The sequence below is a fragment of the Procambarus clarkii genome, chromosome 26 (genome assembly GCF_040958095.1).
Source record: "Procambarus clarkii isolate CNS0578487 chromosome 26, FALCON_Pclarkii_2.0, whole genome shotgun sequence".
NCBI lineage: Eukaryota > Metazoa > Arthropoda > Malacostraca > Decapoda > Cambaridae > Procambarus > Procambarus clarkii.
The window spans coordinates 34,923,168-34,946,211 of NC_091175.1; the positions used below are offsets into that span (position 1 = coordinate 34,923,168).

General features: G+C 40.8%; 2 long non-coding RNA genes across 2 annotated transcripts; both read left to right on the forward strand.

The window, feature by feature from the left end:
• Positions 1–9,183: 9,183 nt before the first annotated feature.
• On the forward strand, positions 9,184–11,137 carry LOC138368775 (uncharacterized). Its single transcript, XR_011229679.1, has 3 exons — positions 9,184–9,320; positions 10,255–10,331; positions 11,041–11,137. It is a non-coding gene; the product is annotated as an uncharacterized lncRNA (long non-coding RNA).
• Positions 11,138–16,749: 5,612 nt separating this feature from the next.
• On the forward strand, positions 16,750–22,767 carry LOC138368776 (uncharacterized). The gene is made up of 2 exons (XR_011229680.1): positions 16,750–16,921; positions 22,043–22,767. It is a non-coding gene; the product is annotated as an uncharacterized lncRNA (long non-coding RNA).
• Positions 22,768–23,044: the final 277 nt, after the last annotated feature.

Sequence of the window (23,044 nt, forward strand, 5' to 3'; positions counted from 1 at the left end):
ACAGGTTAAAATATATGGAAGAATTATTTAACGGTAAGTTCTCCCCTTAGCTTCTTCCTCCTGCTGACCATATGGTTTGTTATAAAAAGGATCTGGGTTGTATGGGCCAATAGGCTTTCAACATTTACCTTCATTCTTATGTTCTTAACTAATGTAATAGCGGAGCCTTTGTTCGACAGATTCATTAACTTTCATGACTACTTTCATAAGTAGTGTAGATCAGGGTTAGCAGAATTGGTCAGTGGGAGTTTATAAAGTCATTCACAGATCAACAGATTATGTTATCCAAACTAAGCTGCTTGTGGTGAAAGAAGGTACGTTAGGTTCTTGAATTTTTATATGTTGCATCTTATGAACTCACAAGAGTGTGATTTATCTGCGTACGTGTCCCTAGACACGTACTACCAGTTGAACCATGACTAATGAAATATTTCTTGTATAGTTGCTTGAAGTTTGGAAGGTACCAACATTAGCGACAATATACATGTATTGGTAAAACTGTGTTCATTTTGTTTTTAAAATTAAATATTTTTTTCTAAATTTGCGTATATACATAGCAGGTTAAATATTAAATTATAACATTCTTATTTTGTAGTTTCAGATAAATGTAGGAAGGTACATAAGCTTGACCAGGATGATTCGTACATTATTAGTCAACTGATTCAGAAATTTATGGTAAATACAACAACCTCGTACTTGTTAAATTGATCAGTAAATGCAAACTAAACCGCCATAATTGAGGAAAGATGTTCGATTAATCCTCTAGTTGAGGATACGGTTCGATTAATCCTCAAATTGAGGATACGGTTCGATTAATCCTCGTCCATTTCGTAGCACTTAATATCTCCCAAAATCGGTCAAAATTTTGCTTCATTGCACCCCCATTAAAAACGTTAAGAATATATGAATGAGAGTAATTACAGAAAGTATGGGCCTATTGGTCCATACGAGACAGCTCTTGTTTATATCCACCCAATCTCATTCATGTGTCAAACCTACGCTTGACACAATCAAGATACCCCACTTGCATTATGGTATGCGGTAATTAGTTCTGCACAATTTCAACCATATTACCGAACGAATATTATCTCATTACACACAGAAATCACAATAGCGTGATGCATCAGATGAACAAATCCATGAGGGTTCGAACCTACGTCTGGGATAATCCCAGACGCGCTTTCTCCCTGTGTAGATGCTGTGGGAGCCTTGTGAGGGGCTGTTACACTCAAAGTGCCCATTTTCTTTTACCATGTCGTGGCGCAGTCGAATAAGGCGCGTCTGGGGCCATCTCGGACGTAGGTTATTCATGGCCCTTGTGGATTTGTTCATATTAATTCATTCTTCGCCTTTCTAGAGAATGTAATTTAAGTTTTTAAGCTTTAAATAATAGTTCTTATATATTTACTTACTATTCACCAATATTAACAACGTGCTTTCTTTTTCCTCAGAAAAAAGAACGGAAGCTGAGCGTCGTCTTAGATGGCTTAGGAAATTTTGACACAAGTCTCATCTTCGTAAAGATTCACGAGTCACACAATCCTTTCGATCTGCGGCGGGAGATTATTGCCCTACTGGACAAGCAAGGTCTACGCCTACAGAATTACAGTTTTGAACCCCACGTCACATTATTCAAGCGACGGTGGGTGAATGAGAATGAACTTGCTTATTACAGGAGACCCACCGTTCAAACCCAACATCGAGAAATCATAAGAGATCTGATCAAATCTGCAAATATTCCCCGCCGAACGAAAATCCCCATTCCAAGGGTGGGGTTCAAGGAGTATACCCTGAAGTATGCTTCCCAATTTACAAATATGCCCATGTCAAGTGGGCACTTGGCTAATTCCCAGCCACCCTTGGAAAATACTACAACCGTTTATTCGTATATTGCGGGTCAGACGAATGAACCTGAAACAAACACACAAAAACACCATTTAAACGAGAAAGAAAAAGTTTAAGACGACGACAAAGTTTGTTGATTTCTCAGACGACGACTGAAACAACTGAAACAGCCAAGGAGGACAGCTAAGACGACGCCAGAGCTTCTCATAATTACAAATAATATGTAAATTATAAATAATATTTATTTGTTTTTAACGTAACGAGAACTGAATTTGTCTTCATTCAGGATTTTTATAAACATGATATAATAATATGATTTATGATTTAAATATAATATATGATTTATGAATTAAATATAATATATGATTTATGATTTACATATAATATATAATTTAACATGATTTATAAAATCATGTATTATTAGTGATATAAGATACAATATAAATTGTATCTTTATTTGAATATAAATAACATTTATAAATTTTATTGTATATATACCAGAAATATTATTTTCCAATTGGATGCAATAATTTTTACACAATAAAATCACCAAGATAGTAAGAGTGACTCTTCCCTTTATAATACATATTCATATATAACTGGAACCTTTTACACTTATAATGGGAAATATTTCCCAATTATAACATAAATTAACTACTTAAAACTCACTTCTAATTATGTACCGCGAGGAGGATTTTTGACTTTTAAATCTAACTACAAATTAATACTTAAATGTAGGTATTTTGAGGCTTATTCTTAAAATATGAATTAAAAGTTTAATATTCTGTCATATCTGTGAGGTCACCGCGAGGATTGAGTAACGACTATTTTCTTTGGCCTTGTAAGTGAGATAAAATCTAACACATCATATATTAAACAAATCAATATATTCAGTTCTGATTCAAATAAAACAGCCCAACTCCCAATTTTATAAAGATTAGTTCTCACATGAACGGCAGCGTGCGTGCGGGGCAATATTGGATTAGACGGCCAAGAGAACTTGACGGTTTGGCCGGCCAAGAGAACTTGACGGTTTGGCCGGCCAAGAGAACTTGACGGTTTGGCCGGCCAAGAGAACTTGACGGTTTGGCCGGCCATGAGAACTTGACGGTTTGGCTGGCCAAGAGAACGTGGCGGTTTGGACGGCCATCAGAACTTGTCCCTCGACACGAGGATTCCTGATTATGAGTCAATAATGAACCCAACTAAAATACTATAAAGTAGAAGTAATTATATTTGACTCCTTTTTTTCAAAGAAAGATTAATTTCAAAGTTTAGGGATGATATAAGTACAATTTCTCTGATCATGGAAGTTCATATGATGATGATTACATCCTTAAATGTAGGTATGGATTTCTTTTGTTTTTAAAAGAAATGAAATAATTTTGATCTTTAGTCAAGAACTCCAGGCACTATGCCCCACCCCCCACCACCTGGACTCTGCCTTGGATTACCTATCAGAGCTCTGATTTGGATTCCCCTGCAAGAATTCTGCCTTGGATTCCCTACCTGGACAAGGATACTTGAACTATTACTGTCGAACTAAAAACAACAGTCAGTTAATAATGCGCATAAATTTTAAACAGCAAAACTTTTTATGAAGAAGCATGAGATCAGACAAATATATGAATTGCCCCTACCCCCCTTCCCTCATCTTAATTCTGATAGTTATGTGATACAATATGTAGTTTTGTGTGGTTACTGAACATTAAAATACAAAACAAAATACGATTAGTTCATCAAAATACAAAAATATGAAGTCTTCCCAACACATAAATCCGGCCTGTTGACTAAACACATATCTTTTTCCTTAACTTTTCGTCGGCCTGTGATGGCTGCTGTGATGCTTTTCTCGTTGCCTAAAATCCCGTCGGTACTTTGCAAGTTTTGGGCGGGTTCTTTGTGTGCGGATGAACGCCCACAAAGACTTTTTACCCAACCAGGAGGTAGACGGGGGGGTCCTGTGTGGGACCCGCACTCTCGCCATGCGCCTCAGGGATCATATACCATCTTGTTGGGTTTCCCTGTACGTGTGTTTCATGCGGGCTAGCCCCGGACGTGTTTCAGGTGGAGCCTCCCGGGGTGTGAGGCACGCCGGGTCAACCCTGTTGTCGGCGTTTTCGGCCCCGAACCCGTTTCCTGGTGCTGGCATGTGTGTTGATTCCCTGCCGTCTGTTGCCCCAGTGTCGGATCCTGCAGCTTGCCTGGGTGGTGGTGTGGGGGTTGGTGCATCTCAGCCCACGCCGTCGGCTTTCCCGTCTCAGCCGCCCCTGGAAATGTTGATTGGAGTGATAGCTCAGACGACCGGCAGCCTGTCTCAAAGCGATCGAGGCGGGCTAGGAGTGTGTCTCCTCCCCGATGTGCCTACGCCATAGGCGGTGGACGCCTGTACCAGGAAGGTGTTAATGTGTGCCGACAGCTGTAGTATACAGAGCATGTATCTCTTGGACCTGTAGCAAAGAACTTGTAGCTACTATATCGTCTGGCTTCACTTTATATGCAGTAAATAATCCCCGCACAATGCACACGAAATAACCATGAAATTGGTATTTGGTTGGCTTGATGTTATTAATTCGATTGTAATTATTGTCTAAATCTCCCGTCCATTTCTATCGATATAGGGCATACCCACTAAGTTTTTTTTTTAATGTACAAAAAAACACTATCGAGCTATAACAGAAAACAAAGAAAATATATTCATATATTTTAGGACAGAAATAAAACACATTTGCCTCTATGCTGCAACATGACGACAATTACAGAAAACTTTTTTTTTAAATTAAAATAGTTTTCATTGTGAGAAAAAAAGGCTATTGTTCAAGTTGCTGCTGACCCTCATTCCCCCCCCCCCCACCCTCCTCCTTCCCATTCATACTTTCCCTCCCTTTTGCCCCCCCCCCCTCTCTCTCTCTCCCTTCCTCGTACAATCACATCCCATCCCTCCTACTCCCCCTCATCGAGAACATTTACCCCCTGCATCAACAACCCCATTCAACTCGTCCCATCACCTCTTGAATCTCATTTTTAGCAGAATCGCAGCCAAGAAAGCAATATTCAAGTATTAGCACTAAAATATACATGTAGTTTCAATATCATTAGTTAGTAACCTCAGTTGAGTTGTTTCGTAACCTTAATTGGGAGATTTAGTTAGTAGCTTTAACTAATAACGATATTTGATAGCTTTGATATTTTGTAACTGATCAATTACAAGGTGGGTTAAGAACCATATCCTAGATAACCGGCTGCCCAGGCGAAAGACGGTGGTTTAAAGCCAGCCAGATTGTTGAGTAAACAGTTCCGTGGAGATTCGCAGTCCCCATGGGAAAGTGGTAACACACATGCTTGGCATATCGGAAGCGCTTTGACCTTGGTTCGTATCCTGGCCTGGGGAGAATTTACTGGGTGCCAATCCTTAACTCTAGCCTTTGTTCATCCAGTAGTGTATAGGTACCTACAGTCCGAGTGAGAATGGTCCAGAACGGACAGAAACGTTGTCGTCCCTTCACTTTCTAGTGTGTGGCTTGGTCAACATATTTCATCCACGTTATTGTGACTCCTCATCTCCATATGGGTAGTAGTTGGCATCCATCAGTCTCAAGAGACTATTGAGTTGCGCTCTGGTTGTCGGTCTGGAGTGGCCTCACCAGAGCTCAAAGCCAGGGTAGGTTGATTCGGGGGAGAAGCTGTTACCCAGGCAGCAGGTCTCCCCTCTCCACGGCGCTGAAAGTACCTAGTTGTTAAACTATATAACGGGTCGTTTTCCGGGGAAAATTAAGATTAAGGACTTGCCCGAAACGCTATACGTGCTATTGGCTGTAAAAGAATGTAACAACTCTTGTATATATATAAAAGATAAAAGGGAGAAAGAGACAGAGACAGCCAGAACAAGCAGTGAAGGAGTATCTAAAATCAATGCTTGCACCTGGTCTCCTCCCACTTGAGTGAATGGGTCTTCGGCGGCTCCAGAAATCACTCGTCAGGACATTCTCCTTTTAGATAAAATACAGAGAAACACATCACTAAACATATTTACCTTTTTGTCGCTAAACCAAAACACAAAAATTGCGCTGTGCACAAAAGCACAGATAAGAACACAGGCACGCCCACTCGGACTAAAAGTGCGCAAAGAAAGCCCTTATAACATTCAACGATCACTCGTGGCAAGTGATGTGTTGCATGAAATGCAAGATGAGTGCTGGGTCATGAGGCCGGATATAAGGTAATGAAAATAGGTGCTGGGTCATGAGGCCGGATATAAGGTAATGAAAATGGGTGCTGGAGCAGGAGACCGGATACAAAGTAACAAAAATGGCGGAAAGGAAAGACAGTGTCCGGATATAAGGACACTGGATATAAGGGTATATCTGTAAGAGAAGACGAATTCAACAGTCAAACTCATTGGGAGGTTTCTGTCAACAGCGCCCAAACATATCCCACACGCCACACATATACCGAGTTCAATCAGCGGAATATGAAAGGTTAGACAATATAAGCAGGCTATACTGCCTTCAGGAATCTGAACTGTAATCGAACGCAATCCTTATCTAATGAAACAGACAAGTATACCACATGGTATAACCCAAAAAAACGAGTCCACCAACCAAAAAAGTAAACCACATAAAATAACCAAAAAAGAGTACACTACATTGTATAATACAAAAAAAATAGTAAACCACAAAGTATACTACAATGGGAGATATAAGCATCGCTCAGTATACATGCCAACTGATAACGGTACTCCGCACTACCAAGACTGTCACAATATTACCCTCACAAACAGACGTTAACTAAGAGATTTATTCATCAAATGTCGTCACTCTTTGTAGGGGGAAGAAAAGCTATTTGAATTATCAAGGTTTCTCAAGGCCTTGACATTTTCCAGAATACAACCCACAACAGTCGCCTGACTCCCGTGTATTCACTACGAGGGGGGGAGGTGGAGCAGAAGCATTGGTTTAAGGAAACGTGCCCAAACGATTTTGTTTTCCATAAAACCTCACCAATATACAGAACAACGACAGATCGTCGTATCCACAGGAACCAAAGTATTTGTGATTCAACCGTTCACATTTTAGTTTCACCAAACATGGAAAATCTTCTAGGGTCTATGGCCTGAAGAGACTATAGGGACCCCATCCTTCCGCTATTTCCCGGTATCGGGCAGCCGGGGCGCATCCGATCCCACGGACCACCTATATGGACGCGTAGAGAGAATCTCTACGGATCAAACGAAGGATAGCTCCCATAACAGCAGAACTTGTTGGAACCACCGCCAGACTGTCAATCAAAGACCGCATACAGAGATCGCTTCAGAAAAACCTTCAATATAGAACAAGTACATGGATGGATAATCTGATCAAGATTCTAGAGAAAGTGGACTTGAAATGGACCATTAAAAACAATGGGGAAGATAGACTATATGAACACTTTTGGCAGCCTCCTCCATGGAAAAGAGTCGAGTCTAAAGATAATCACTGAATGATTACCAGTTAAAAAATCAGCATGTGACTCGCAGAGGCTCAAAGTAGTCATAGAGCAACAAATGGAAACCATCTCAAGACCAACAACGACTCACATCTTCACAGACGGATCAGTTGATCAAGAAAGAGGTTCTGCTGAGGCAGCAGTTTACACTACCATCCATAAAGCTTACTGGCGCATTTATAGTGGGTGCTCAACATTACAAACAGAATTATATGCCCTGAAGGAGGCCGACAATTGAGAATAATTTACATGATGTCATCATTCATACCGATTCTAAATCTTCGCTCCAGGCACTGTTATCCAGTCAGCACAGAGATAATTTTCGATTCACAGAAATCCAACATATAGGAAAAAAGACCCATAATCTAGGGCTGTCAATCACCCTAAATTGGATACGAAGTCACATTGGCATAGATGGTAATGAAAAGGCAGACTCACTAGCAAAAACTGCCACTGCTCTACCTGTTGTACAGGTTCAAATACCTCCAAGTTTTTCACAGGTTAAAGAGCAAATAAAGAAGAAAATACTCTCAACTATCAAAAGTCGCCACAGAGCCAAAGTAGCGGAAGGAAGATCCACTGCGATATGGTACGAACAAGCCACTAGTTACTCCTCTTTCAAGCCTGGCAAAAAGATATCCAGAGACATTACAGTAGCCATACACAGACTCAGACTTGGTTACCAATGCTGCTGAGAGGTAATGAACACAATAGTTAAAAGGTGTCATATCTCTGGAACAGAAGCAGAGGCGCCACTAATGCACTACTTATTGGAATATGAAGCTACTGAACCCCTGCGCATCAAACTCAACATTAATCCAACGACGCCAGCTACATTAGATGCACATTCCACCGCGACTACAATGATTAGAAAAGCCATTGAGGAATGGGACTCTCTAGTGAGCATTTTGCATCTACATCCGCCACCAAGATTAAATTGTTTATTATTAAAACAAGACTAAAACCAGTGCACTAAAACAGAAGCGAAAAATAAACTGGAAAAACGGAGGAATCCCCACCTCTATTTGAAACTTTGACCCAAATATCACAGTAACAAGGTTATCGCGAATAACCGAACTCAATTACGGGCTCACCATAGCCCGTGCTACATGAACACTTAGTTCTGAGTAGCTAAATTTAAAACAACAACAACGTGTAAGTTTCATTGCAGATGGCATCCGAAATGACTACCAGAACGGAACCTACCCACATCGCCAACTTGGACCTGTCAGGTAACGTGAAACACGACATGAAGGAACTGCAAGATTCTCTTTGGAGCGAAGGCAAGAAGCTCGACCAGACCCACACACAGCCTCGCTCCTGTGCCAGGTAAGTCCACTACGGGCTCACCATAGCCCGTGCTACTTGGAACTTGTTCCGAGTAGCTGAATCTATAACAATAACAACAACAACAAGCTCGACCATGTTGCAGCCGACCCAGACTGATGAGAGAGTGTTAGGTGAATTGGTCAGTGGGAGTTTACAAAGTCATTAAAAGTTCAACAGATTATGTTATCCAAACTAAGCTGCTTGTTTATTAGCTTGTGAAAGAAACAATGTTAGGTTCTTGGATTTTAATATATTTGTTACGAACCCAACGACACTGTTGACGTATGGAGGAGCGACTTCAGCGCCATCTGTGAGTCTGCTCTCAAACCCCCATGGAATTGGACTCTACCTGGACAACGCCATCTATTGGGGGTGGCGTAGTAGGTGTAATTGGCTCAAGATTCCTGCCTTGAGAAACCAGTGAGGTGGTAGTGAGTGACCTCTGGTGATAAGGCAATTCAAGACCAGCGCCATCTGTAGTTACTACGAGCATAAATGTCAATGTCCAAAAGAGTAAGTGTTGCTTCCTAATGTCTCCCGTACCTTAGAACTGATGACGTGTCTGTATCCACAGAGGTGCCGTGGGGCAGCAGTGGTACTGTGGATGAAAGTCTACCTTGAGCAGCCTGAACTCGCCCAACTTAGTCCCGTCTGACAACTAAGTAAGCCGCCGCCGATCAGAAGTGTTGTTAATACTAGTGGAGTAGTGGTGGAAGAGTTCGTCATATCCAGGGACTGGCGAAGGGGAGAGACGACAGAGAGTAAAGTGCGTGTTGAGGAGCGTTGCTATCCCGTTGCTATTCTGTTGCTAGACCGTTGCTAGACCGTTGCTATTCTGTTGCTAGACCGTTGCTAGAGGCTTCTGCCAGGGGTGCGATACCTCTGTAGTTGTCCGTGAAGTGGGGCCCTAATCAGCGCGTGGCTGAGGTTCTCTGCTAGCGCTTGGCTGCAGAGTGGTTGTTGGGTAGAGAGGCACTTCGTGATAATGTTGGTAGGCTCGCGGGTATTTCCTGGTACTGTGGCTAGTAAGGTCGGAAGCGGAGCCCGAACATTAACGAAGGCTACATTATATTCGCGTCAAGAGTGCTCGGTCTCCTATATGAGAGCGGCACCTATATATATTTCCAAATAGAGTAATAATTCCGTTTGTTTATTTATGGTGATGGGAATATATTGTGTGTTTAGCTCTGCTTCAATGCCCCCCCCCCTCCACCTTTTTAGGTTTATTACACTACCTAATACTCTTTGAAGGCCAGTACCGACTTGGGGTCGGATACTATCATTTTGCCTCTACCATCAAAGAACCCGGTTGCGACCCATAGTGGCCATAACATTACTGAACATAATAAAACTCGCAAGTGATTTATCTGCGATAAACTATGGAGGGACTACAATGGGATTTAACTCGTCCCTCAACACGTACTACCAGTTGAACTAAGAGTAAATAAATATCTCTTAATAGTTACTTGAAGTTTGGAAGGTTTAGCGACAGTATACATGTATCGGTAAAACTTTTAAAGATTAAAAAAAAAATCCTGAATTTGCATATACATAGGTTAAATAATAAATTAAAAAATTTTATTTGTAATTTCACAGATGGAGCGAGGTAGATAAGCTTCTTGACAGATGAGGCTGTTGCGTTCATCATTCGTAAATTGATTGAACAGTTCATGGTAAGTACAACCTCCTCCTACCTCTTAAATTGATCAATAAATGCAAACTAACCCTCCATAAATGAAGATTTAAAATTTTCAAATATTTGATTAATCCTCGTCCCTTTTGTAGCACTTAATGTCTACCACAATCGGTCAAAAATTTAACTTCATTGCATCTATTAACCCTATCAGAAACGTTAAGAACATAAGAATAAAAGTAATTGCAGAAAGCCTATTGGCCCATACGAGACGGCTCTTGTTCACACACACCTAATTTCATTCATAAATGGTTTAACCTATGCTTCAAACAATAAAGGTACTCCTTGTATTGTAATGCAGTAATTAGCTCTGCACAACTTCAACAATGTTACCGAACTACTATTCTCTCTACACTATCACAATAACGTGATGCATCAAATGAACAAATCCATAAGATCCGTTATGAGGGTTCGAACCTACGTTTGGGATCCCAGACGCACCTTCTCCCTGTAGAAACTGTGGGAGGCTTGTAAGGGCAGTTGCACCCAAAGTTGCAATATTTTTACAGTGTTGTCGCATAAGGCGCGTCTGGGATCATCCCGGAGGTAAGTTCGAACCCTATTCACGTTTTTTTTTTATGTATTCCTTCGCCATTCTAGAGATTGTAATTCAGGCTGTCATTCTTCAAATGATTCTTAGATATTATTCGTGCACTGTATCCATATTAACGTGTTCCTTCTCTCCTCAGGAAAGTACAGAACCTGTAAGTAGTGTTAGATGGCCTGAGAAATTTCTACGAAAGTGTCTTCTATGTGAACGTTCTAAAGTCACCGAAGTTGTTTGATCTGAGGGGGGAGCTAGTTGACCTCCTGGACAAGGTCTAAGATTGCAGAACTACAGTTTCAACTCCCGACGTCACCTTATTTAAGCGGTGATGAACTACCCAGAATGAACTACCTGATGAACTCTTAAAAGAGACTGTTCTCTCGCAACATAAAGAAATCGTAAAAGATCTGATAAACTTTGCAAGAGATACACCGACGAAAAAAGTCAGTATCCCAAGGGTGGGTTTAAAGGTGTATACTCCGAAGCTGTCGCATCTACGAACGTAAATGTCAAACAAACTCTTGGATAATACCCAGCATCCCTTGGATAAAACTATTACCCTGTTCCTATATTGAGGCTCGGATGACTGAAACTAAAACACAATCTAGACAAAGACGCAATCTAAGACTAAAAAGCTTGTTGATTCCTCCCAGGAGAATGAAATAATTGAAACAAAGATGACCAAGATGACGACAAAGCTTCTAATTATAAATTATATGTAAATTATAATTAATTTGTTTTTAAAGTAACGCATTGTTAGTTCGATGACAAGTACTAAGACTGAATTTGTCTCTAAAGTATTTTTATAAACATGTTACAAAAATTTTATTTTAAAGTTATACAAATTGTATTTTATCATTAACTTTATTGAATATAAACCAGAAATCTTTTTTTTCTAATTGTGCAATAATGTTTATACAATAAAATCGGGTAGTAAGTGATGAAGACATTCATTTATAACTATCATTTTACTTGATATGGGGAAATATTTCCAAATAATAACTTGATTAACTACTGAACTTGTTGGATCCTGCAGTCGGACACAAACCTGGGTTTTACACAACTCCCCTATGCACTCGAGCTATATCAAGAGGCCGAGCTATAGCCTATGCCATCTAGCTATGTCAAAAGTGTCATCCTAATATATAACTCCTATTATAGGATTATTTGCTTAAAAATTTAATTTTTTCCAAATAGTTGGTGTAGCTCGGTTTTGATTCCCTCTGAGACTACATTTCAAATTGTTCCCAACATAAATGGCTACTCCACCCCTTTTTTCTGTGAAATGGTTAAATCCATTTTTTTGATATTCGGCTAATGGTTCTCTATTTTTTTCTACATCAACGTTTCGGTAAGTTAAATATATTTTTCTATACAGACAAGAGCACTAGATTCTTTTTGTTTCTTAGACTTCTACTGTTAGTGTAATATTCCCAAAGTTGGGCCTGGAATTGGGCCTGGAATTCTCGTGTAAGGCTGGCTATCCAGCCACTGAGTTATGTGCGACATGCTTCGTGTCCCGGTGAAAGTTGTGTATGATGTTGAGCTTGTTACGGCCCACCGGGGGATTGTCAAGTTCGTGGGGGAGGAGGAGTATCGGGACTTCCTCCGGCGGAACGAAGGGCGTTCGTTGCGGTTGCCGGATGGCGCAGGCTCCGTTACGATCTCGGACCAAAATGGTGCCCTGACATATGTCAGTGTGCACGGTGCGCCCCTGTAGTTCCCTGAAGACCTTCTCCAGCGTTTCTTCGGGAGGTATGGTGCTGTCATCAGTATGCGGGAGAACAAGCTTTCCTCAGGGAAGTATGCTGGGAAGCAGACGAACGTCCGTACCTTAGGTATGCGCCTGAGGTCAGATATCCCATCTTCTGTCCGGCTGCTGGGTTACAACGTTCGGGTGTACTATGCCCGGCAGCTCCGTACTTGCTTCTGGTGTGGCCAGTTAGGGCATCAGGCTGCCGGGTGCTCTGAGGCCCCTGCTTCACCCGTTAACTTATTCCGGGAAGAGGATTTCCCGCCGTTCCCTCAGGGCGTGGATTCTGGGGATGAGGAGGGGCAGGTCCCAGTCGCTGCTGCTGCGGCCCCCCATGCGTCACCCGACATGCCCCCGGTGCTTGTCCCTCAGCCGAGTGTGTCTGCATCTTCCTCGACTCCTGCTGCTGCGCCTGGTCCTGCACCCTCGCCAGGTGTTGCGGCTGTGTTGGGTGTTGGGGGGGGGGGGGGGCTGCAGAGCGTCCTGTTGTGTGCGGCCCGGTTCCCCATGTGGTTGAGGCTGCTGCGGTGCTGCGACGGGCGTTGGTTCGCCCGGTTCGTGAGGCCCGTGGTTCTGGGTGGTTCTAGGTCCACCTCCGGCTATGAGGATGTGCGTCCAGTGCCCAAGCGTTCTAGGCGCTCTTCTACTGCTTGGGCTGATGTGGCGGACTACGACGCGGGTGGAGCTTCGGGGGATGGTGTGGCGATTCCGGGTGCTTCGCGCTCTACGACGCTGGTGGTGGCTGATGTCCATGTGTCTGCTGTTGACGATGGTTGTGCGTCTGATTTACATCCTGTTCTTTCTCCTGCAGAAGGTTCTATGCAGTGGAAGGTGGTTGCTCCTACAGACGTGGATGGTGTGGGTCCTGGTGCGAGTCAAGGCATCAAGCTGGTGCTGAAGAAGGATGCCAAGCGTGGGGGGTCCCAGCAGGTACAACGTTCGGTGGTTGACGAGGGGCCCTGTGAAGCAGCCGAGGAGGCTCCCAGTGCGCTGCCCATTGCCCGGCCTCATGGGAAGGAGCCTCTCCCTCTCATCTTGGCCTCCGGAGTGGCAAATGATGCTGACCATCCGTTGCGTTTTGACATTGATGACCGTGTGCGTCCTGTTCCGTGGTGCCCTTCTACCACCTAGATTCCTCGGGCTCGGTTAATGCCTGATCCTCGTACGCTCCAAAATGACCCTGCTTCGGAGGACCTTATGTTACTTTGGGAGGCGTATTGCATTCGATTCCCGGCGGAAGAGTGGCCGGACAAGCATGAGATCTTTTCGTAGTCTGTTTGCTTGCTGTGTGTTTGGTGTGTGCTTGGACCTGTGGTTTGTTTGAACTGTGTTGTACCTATTGTGCGCCCTTCAGGCTGGTCTTATGTTTGTTCTCTTGATAGTTGTTTTGTTGTATTTTTCATTTGTTTTTGTTGTTGGCCCTTCAGGCCGGTGTTTAGTGTCTTTGTATGGATGTGTATTGATTTGTTTTGTGCTGAAGTGTCTTGTTCTGTTTCTTGATGTACACTGTTGTTTCATTCTCGGTCCTTCAGGCCAGTGCATGTATGTTGTGTTTGTGCCTGTTTTGTTTTCAGGTGTGCGTGGTTTGCTTGTTTATTGTTATTGTTTATTTTGGCCTTGCCTTTTGTTTATGGGGCGGATGGCTTGGTGTGTTTTTTATTAATGTATTGTTTTTATATTGCTTTACCTGTTGTACGTGTTTGTTCTTTGTTTTGTTTGGACAGTATTGTGTTTGTCCTGTTATGTTTCATGCTATGCCTCTTGATGTATGTTTTGTTTTTCTGGAGGTGTTGTTTTGTGTTACTGTAATTGCTAGTTTGCCATTGTATTATGTTTTGTGCTTTGATGTATGCTGTATTTTTCATGTTTTTCTTGTGTATGTGTTTTGTTGTGTTCTGCTGTCGGCCCTTCTGGCCGGTGGTCTATTGTTTTCCTTTCGGTTTTCTGTATTTTTATTGTATTTAAATTGCATGCTTTGCATGTAAAAAAAAAAACAAAAAAACTTATAAACCTCTATCATGTCACCCCTAACTGTTCGCCTTTCCAGTGAATGCAACTTAAGCTTTGTTAATCTTTCTTCATATGAAAGATTTCTAATTTGGGGAATTAACTTAGTCATTCTACGCTGGACACGGTTAAGTGAATTTTTATCCATTCTATAGTACGGCGACCAAAACTGAACTGCATAATCTAAATGGGGCCTAACCAGAGCAAGATATAGCTGAAGAACAACACCAGGTGTCTTGTTACTAATGCTGTGATTAATAAATCAGTGTCCGATTTGCCTTATTACGAACATTCATGCATTGATCCTTTTGTTTTAAATTCTTATTAATCATAACTCCCAGACCCCTTTCGCAATCTCAACACCATCTAGCTCATATCTTGTAACTCTATCATCATTACCTAGCCTCAGAACTTGACATTTATCAGCATTAAACTGCATTTGCCAATCCTTTGACCATTTTAAAACCCTATCTAGATGAACTTGAAGTGATAGTGAGTCCCCCTCCGAATTAATTTCCCTACCGATTTTCGTATCGACGGCAAATTTGCAAATATTGCTACTGAAACCTGAATCTAAATCATTTATATATATTATAAACAAAAGAAGTCCCAGCACAGAGCCTTGAGGCACTCCACTTACAACATTTTCCCACTCTGACTTGACTCCATTTATACTAACTGGTTTCCTTTGGTATAGCCATGCCCTAATCCAACTTATTATAGCACCCCCAATACTATGAGCCTGTATCTTTTTAATCAGTCTCTCATGTGGCACTAAGTCAAGGTACACAACATCACGATCCTTACCACTATCAACTGCCTCAACTATGCTAGAATAAAAAGATAACAAATTTGTTAAACATGAACGGCCATTTATAAAACCATGTTGCGACTTAATTATTTATTTGTTTTCAAGATCAACACTAATTTTATTTGCAATTATAGATTCGAGTAACTTTCCCACAATAGACGTTAGGCAAATTGGTCGATAGTTAGTCGCAAGTGATCTATCTCCTTTCTTAAAAACTGGTATCACATTAGCAACTTTCCATAACTCTGGCACTCTGCCTGACTCTATTGTATTATTAAATATGGTAGACAGTGGGTCGCAAAGCTCCTCTTTGCATTCTTTAAGCACCCTGGCAAACACTTCATCCGGCCCTGGGGATTTGTTTGGTTGGAGTTTTACTATTTGTTTAAGAACATCCTCCCTGGTAACTGCTAAACTCGTCAACTTGTCCTCGTCCCCACCCACATAGACTTGTTCGGCTGAAGGCATATTGTTAGGTTCCTCTTTAGTAAATACAGATACAAAATATTTATTAAAAATACCACTCATCTCTTCATCACTATATGTTATTTGACCTGTCTCAGTTTTTAATGGACCTATTCTTTCCCTAATCTTTGTTCGGTAAAATTGGAAAAACCCTTAAGGATTTGATTTTGCTTGCTCTGCTATGCGAACTTCATAGTTTCTTTTTGCTTTCTTTGTCTCTATTTTATTATTTCTGTACGAGTTCCTGGTCTAAACAGATTTCCCCATTCTTAATCCTTTTGCACCATGCTCTCTTTTTACCTAAAAGGTTCTTCAGATCCTTTGTTATACACTTTGGATCATTAGTATTCGATCTATTCATTTTATATGGTATACTACATTCCTGGACTTCGCTTAGAATATTTTTAAATAGGTTATATTTTGAATCCACATGGAAAACCCTTTTTACGTCACCTATCTCTGGGCTAACGTCTAGCTCCAATACCGGCCCACACCCCATACCCAAGACTTTCCAATATATTTGTCCCCAAAAAATCGTCCGAAACGTCGTCGTCCCTTCACCTTCTAGGGGGGGTGGGGGAGGAGTGTTACGTAAAGTTCCGTATTGCGTTGCATCGGAATAGAATTGGTGGTATTAAGAGTAATATTTTTCTTGCTCAATGGTGCAGGGAGAACGACGTTAACAACCATGCAGGGTTGTTAACGACCAGCGATCGTTAACGATCGTCCGGTGGCGGTAATTCTGATGGCCAATCAGAATCACCGGGCGAGGCAATGAGTACCTGCCGGAATGTGGGCAGAAGCCAGTACTCTACTGACACCCACCATTCGACACGTCGTAGGTGTGTGTGTGGCCAACCTTCTGTAAAAATTACGACGAGGTGATCTCAATCTTTCGAAGTACCAGTGGAAGATGGTTTGGTTAACGCCGTAGAGAATTTCAGAAATCGGCATCAGGATAGTAATGAAATTGAACCGCCCAAGAAGGTAGAAAAAGTTCTACAGACGTTTGGGGTTCCAGTATATATAAAATATATATATATTCCGTCTTAGACGGAATATATAGGTGTAGTTGGCTGAGGGAGCCTCAAAAATTACTTTACTGTTTCATAATAGATAGGTTTAATGTTTCGTAGTCTAGAGAAGTAAATGGGGTCGGAAGAGAAAAATTGACGGAGGAGTAGTGCGACTGTCATTGTCAATTTTAAAGTATATGTAACTGTACATCTAACGAAGTGGCAATAATTAGATAATATATATATCTACACATAAGATACCCACGTATTTGGGTAATATGGATAAAAGTATCCATGACAGTTGGATCCCAACAATATTCGTAATAAGGCAAATAAGACGCTGGTATTTATTAATCAGTGTTCGTCGCAAGACGCCTGGTGCTCTTAAGCTGTATCTTTCTCTGGTTAGGCCCCATTTATATTATGCACTTCAATTTTAGTCCCCGTACTATAGAATGGATATAAACTCGCTCCTACGTGTCCCGTGTAGGATGGCAAAGTTAATTCCCCAAATTGGAGATCTTTCAGATTAAAATAATTTAATATAAAGCTTAAATTGCAGCCTCTGGAAAGTTGAAGTTAGGGGATGGGGGGGGGGGGGGGGGGGGGTTGACATGAGAGGTTTAAGTGGAAAAATGGTCCATAAAGGGGATATATTAAGAGTATAAAACAGACAGAACACGAAACAATGGGTATAAATTAGATTATTTTTTATATTTAGGAAAGACACGGGTAAATACTAATTAGGTAACAGGGTTGATTTATGGAACAAATTACCGCGAAACATGGAAGGTGTGGCTCCCTTCTTTGTGTCCAACATGGGTTGGACATGAATTGATATCTTGCGAATAAGATGCTTCGTACGGGCCAATTGGCCTTCTGCCATTGTCTTTTATTCTTACGTTCTTAAGAAATGTCCTCCTATGTCTTCTTCATCGCTCTAGGATTCAACGCTCGATTCCTTGATTCTGATATTTTCTTTATAATCATTCTCTGGCCTTGTTTACCCTTCACATTTTTATCTACTTTGCTTATTATCAAGCTAAAAGATATCTTTTTCATCCTGCTACCAACATTAGTTGCACTGGGCTTTGCCTTTCCTTCATATCTGGACTTAAACTGTTACCAATATCTTTCGTCCTCCTGACATAAAGTTCGCTTAACACTTTTCGTAGCGATCTAGTTCAGTCTGCTGATGAAATGAGACTTGAAAGTGTCGTCTGCAGACGCAAACAATGCTCTCTTCTGAATCGCCTTAAGTCCTGGCTTTTTTGCTGTTGACTTTTCCCTGTAACAGTATATACTAAAATGTTCTAAATTTTCTAACATGACTTAACATAAGCCTACCCTTTTTATCTAGTTTTCTCTAACTTTCTTATTCCTATAATTTCCCCCTTTATTACACCTTGCCTTCCGTACCTGTTGCCTTGCTTTTTCTTCCAAGATTTCCTTCGCTGCTTGCCTATAAATTTAAGATGGTTTTTTTTCAATTTGGATCGCATCCAAAATGTCTAACTGGAAAGCTAGTGAAGATGAGTTATCGACATGAGACTGGTCCAGGACGACATAGACTAGAGAATAAGAACAAAGGTAACTGCAGAATGCCTAGTGGCCCATACGCGGCAGCTCCTATCTATAACCACCCAATCCCACTCGTATAAATGTCCAACCCGCGCTTCAAACAATCGAGGGACCCCACCACGTTACGCAGTAATTGGTTCCACATATCAACAACCCTGTTACCGAACCAGTATTTACCAAAGTCTTTCCTAAATCTAAACTTGTCCAATTTATACCCATTGTTTCGTGTTCTGTCTTGAGTTGATACTTTTAATACCCTATTAATATCCCCTTCTATGTCCATTCATCCGCTTGTAAGCTTCTATCATGTCACCCCTAACTCTTCATCTTTCCAGTGAATGCAATTTAAGTTTTATTAATCTTTCTTCATATGAAAGACTTATTTGGGGAATTAACTCTCATCCTACGCTGGACACGTTCAAGGGAATTTATATCCATTCAATTGTACGGCGACCAAAACTGGACTGCATAATCTAAATGGGGCCTAACCAGAGCAAGATATACCTAAAGAACTACACCAGGTGTCTTGTTACTAACGCTTCGATTAATAAATCCCAGTGTCCTATTCGTCTTATTACGAACATTCATGCATTGATCGTTTGGTTTTAAATTCTTACTAATCATAACTCTCGGATCCCTTTCACAATCCGACTTCGCAATCTCAACACCATCTAGCTCTTATCTTGTAACTCTATCATTACCTAGCCTCGAAACTTTCCATTTATTAGCATTAAACTGCATCTGCCAGTCTTTTGACCATTTTAAAACGCTAATTAGATCAACTTGAAGTGATAGTCTTCTTTCGTGTTGATTTCCCTACTGATTTTTGTATAGTCTTCAAATTTGCAGATGTTGCTACTCAAACCTGAATATAAATCATTTATATATTATAAACAGAGGTCCCAGGACAGAGCCATGAGGTACTTCACTAACTTTATCCCACTCTGACTTAACCCCATTTATACTGTTTCCTTTGGAATAGCCATGCCCTAATCGAACTTAATACAGCGCCCCCAATACCCCGAGCTTCTATTTTTTTTTTAACTAGTCTTTCATGTGGCACTGTATTTCAAGCTTTGCTAAAGTCAAGGTACATATCACAATCCTTACCACTATCAACTGCCTCAACTATGCTGGAATATAAAATTAGCAAATTTGTTAAACATGAACAGCCATTTGTAAAACCATGTTGCGACTCTTTTCTTAATTTGTCTTTAAAGATTGAGACGAATTGTATTTGCAGTTATTGATTCAAATAACTGTCCCACAATAGAAGTTAGGCTAATTGGCCGATAGTTTGACGCAAGTGATCTATCTCCTTTCTTTAAAGTTGGTACCATGTTAGCTACCTTCCATGAATCTGGCACTCTGCCTAACTCTCTTGATTTATTAAATATGGTAGACAGTTGCTCGGAAAGCGCCTCTTTGCATTCTTTAAGCACCCTGGCAAACACTTAATCCGGCCCTGGGGATTTGTTTGGTTTTAGTTTTACTAATTGTTTAATTACATCCTCCCTGGTAACTGCTATACTAGTCAACCTGTCCTCATCCCCACCCAGAGACTTGTTCGGCTGAAGGCATATTGTTAAGTTCTTCTTTAGTAAATAGATATAAAATATTTGTTAAATACTACTCTTCTTGTCATTATCCGTTATTTGACCTGTCCCGGTTTTTAATGGACCTATCCATTCCCTAGTCTTAGTTCGATATAACTGGAAAAAACCCTTTAGGTTTTGACTTTGCTTACTCTGCTATGCGAACTTCATATTTTTTTTTTTATGCTTTCCTAATCTTTTTTTTTAACATGTTAACTAGTTATACGAATTCCTGTTCTAAACTGACTTCCCCATTCTTAATCCTTTTGTGCCAAGCTCTTTTTACCTATAAGGTTCTTTAAATTCTGTTATCCACTTTGGGTCTTTAGTATTCGATTTATTCAATTTGTATGGTATACAACGTTACTGTGCTTTTAGAATATTTTTAAAGTTTATATATTAAATCTACATAAAATCCCTTTTTACGTCGCCTATCGCTGGGTTCATGTCTCGCTCAAAGACCGGCCCACACCCCAGACCCAAGACTTTCCAATCTATTTGACCCCAAAAATTTCTTAGGCTATTAAAATCAGCTTCTTGAAAATCAGGCACTTTAACAGAATTTTCTCTTACAGGTCTATTCCATTCTATGCAAAATCTGATTTCTTTGTGATCGCTGTTCCCTAGCTCACCACCTATTTCGATGTCATTAATTTGTTTCGCTGTTGGTTAACACAATCTAAAATTATTTTCCCGAGTTGGTTCCTTAATGTGTTGTGTAAGAAAGCAATCTTCAATTAATTCTAGGAAATCTTCTGCTTCACTATTCCCTGTTTTGTTCAACCAGTTTATTCCACTAAAATTAGTCGCCCATGACATAAATGCTGTTAGATCTAGATGCTTTAGATATTTCATCCCATAGATGCTTTGCTTCCATTCTGTCGAAATTTGGTGGCCTATATATAACTCCTATTATAATAATTTATGCTTTTTCGTTTAATTGTATCTAAATAGTTTGTGGCTCGGTTTTGATTCCCTCTTTGAGACTACATTTCTAATTGTCCCTAACATGTATGGCTACTCCCCCCTCCTCGTCTAATATATCGATCTGTGTGAAAGTTCAAATCCATTTATTTGATATTCGGCTAATAGTTCTCTATTTTCTACATTCATCCACGTTTCGGCAAGTGCAATAATATTTTTTTGTTTTCTGTGCAGACAAGAGCATTTAATTTGTTAATTTTATTTCTTTGACTTCTACTGTTAGTGTAATATACCCTAAGTGAATTGTTATTTTGAGGCCCTTTTCTTTCCCTGATCATTTCGCCAATTCCTTTCTCCCACAAACCCATACTTTCATTACCTTCTCCTCCAAATAAATTCCCGTACCACTATCTACTAACAGTTTAAACCCGAACACCTCTAACCACTGGTTCCATCGAGCTCGCAACAACCCCAGCCCTCCATAGATGCACCCCATCACGAGCATACATTTCATTTCTTCCATACAAGTGTTCCCATTTGTAGATGAAAGATTGCATTTGATTTGAAATCTTTCCAGCCGGCAATTGACACAAAGTGCCCTCGATATCCATTAATTTCCCACTCCCTTTCTTGGAAGAATGCCACATATGATCGAGATTCCTCCCTTGCTCCTAACTAATTCAATGGCTATCCTGAATCTGTTGGTTCCTCACTCCTAACTTGACCAACATCATTACCCCCTGCATTTTTTTTATACAATAAAATTTATTAATTTTTTATATACATACATTATTTTATATACATTTTTTTATATTTTTATTATATACAATAACCAGATACAAATCATATATGTAAATCATATTATATTTAAATCATAAATCATATTATATCATGTTTATAAAAATACTGAATTAAAATTTTGTTATTTACATATAATTTGTAATTATGAGAAGCTCTGGCGTCGTCTTGACTGTCCTCCTTGTCTGTTTCAGTTGTTTCAGTCGTCGTCTGAGAAATCAACAAACTTTGTCGTCGTCTTAAACTTATTCTCTCTCGTCTAAATGGCGTTTGCCAGGTTCATTCATCTGAGCCACAATATACGAATACACGGTAGTGGTATTTTCCAAGGTTGGCTGGGAATTAGCAAAGTGCCCACTTGACGTGGGCATATTTGTAGATTGGGAAGCATACTTCAGGGTATACTCTTTGAACCCCACCCTTGGAATGGAGATTTTCGTTCGGCAGGGAATATTTGCAGATTTGATCAGATCTCTTATGATTTCTCGATGTTGGGTTTGAACGGTGGGTCTCTTGTAATAAGCAAGTTCATTCTCATTCACCCGCCGTCGCTTGAATAATGGGACGTGGGGCTCAAAACTGTAATTCTGTAGGCGTAGACCTTGCTTGTCCAGTAGGGCAACAATCACCCGCCGCAGATCGAAAAGATTGTGAATCTTTACGAAGATGACACTTGTGTCAAAATTCCCTAAGCCATCTAAGACGACGCTGGCTGTTTCAGTTATTTCAGTCGTCTGAGAAATCAACAAACTTTGTCGTCGTCTTAAACTTCTTCTGTCTCGTCTAAATGGCGTTTGTCAGGTTCATTCACCTTGGCCACAATATACGAATACACAGTAGTGGTATTTTCCAAGGGTGGCTTGGAATTAGCCAATGCCTAGTGAATGGTCCAGGACGGACTGACACGTCGTCGTCCCTTCACCTTCTAGTGTGGTCTGGTCGACATGCTCTAGCCACGTTGACTCGTCGCCTGCACATGACATGAAGGAACTGAGATTCTCTCTGTGAGGAAAAGCAAAGAAGATGGAACATGTTGCAGCCGTTCCAGCCTACAGGCACATCACCCTCGGCTACTTCATACTAGACGGGTAAGGAGTTGGGACAGTGTTAATAAATGAGTAGTGAAGACGAGTTAGAATTGGTCAGTGGGAAATTTGTCAAAGATCAACAGATTATCCTCCAAACAAAGCTGGGTC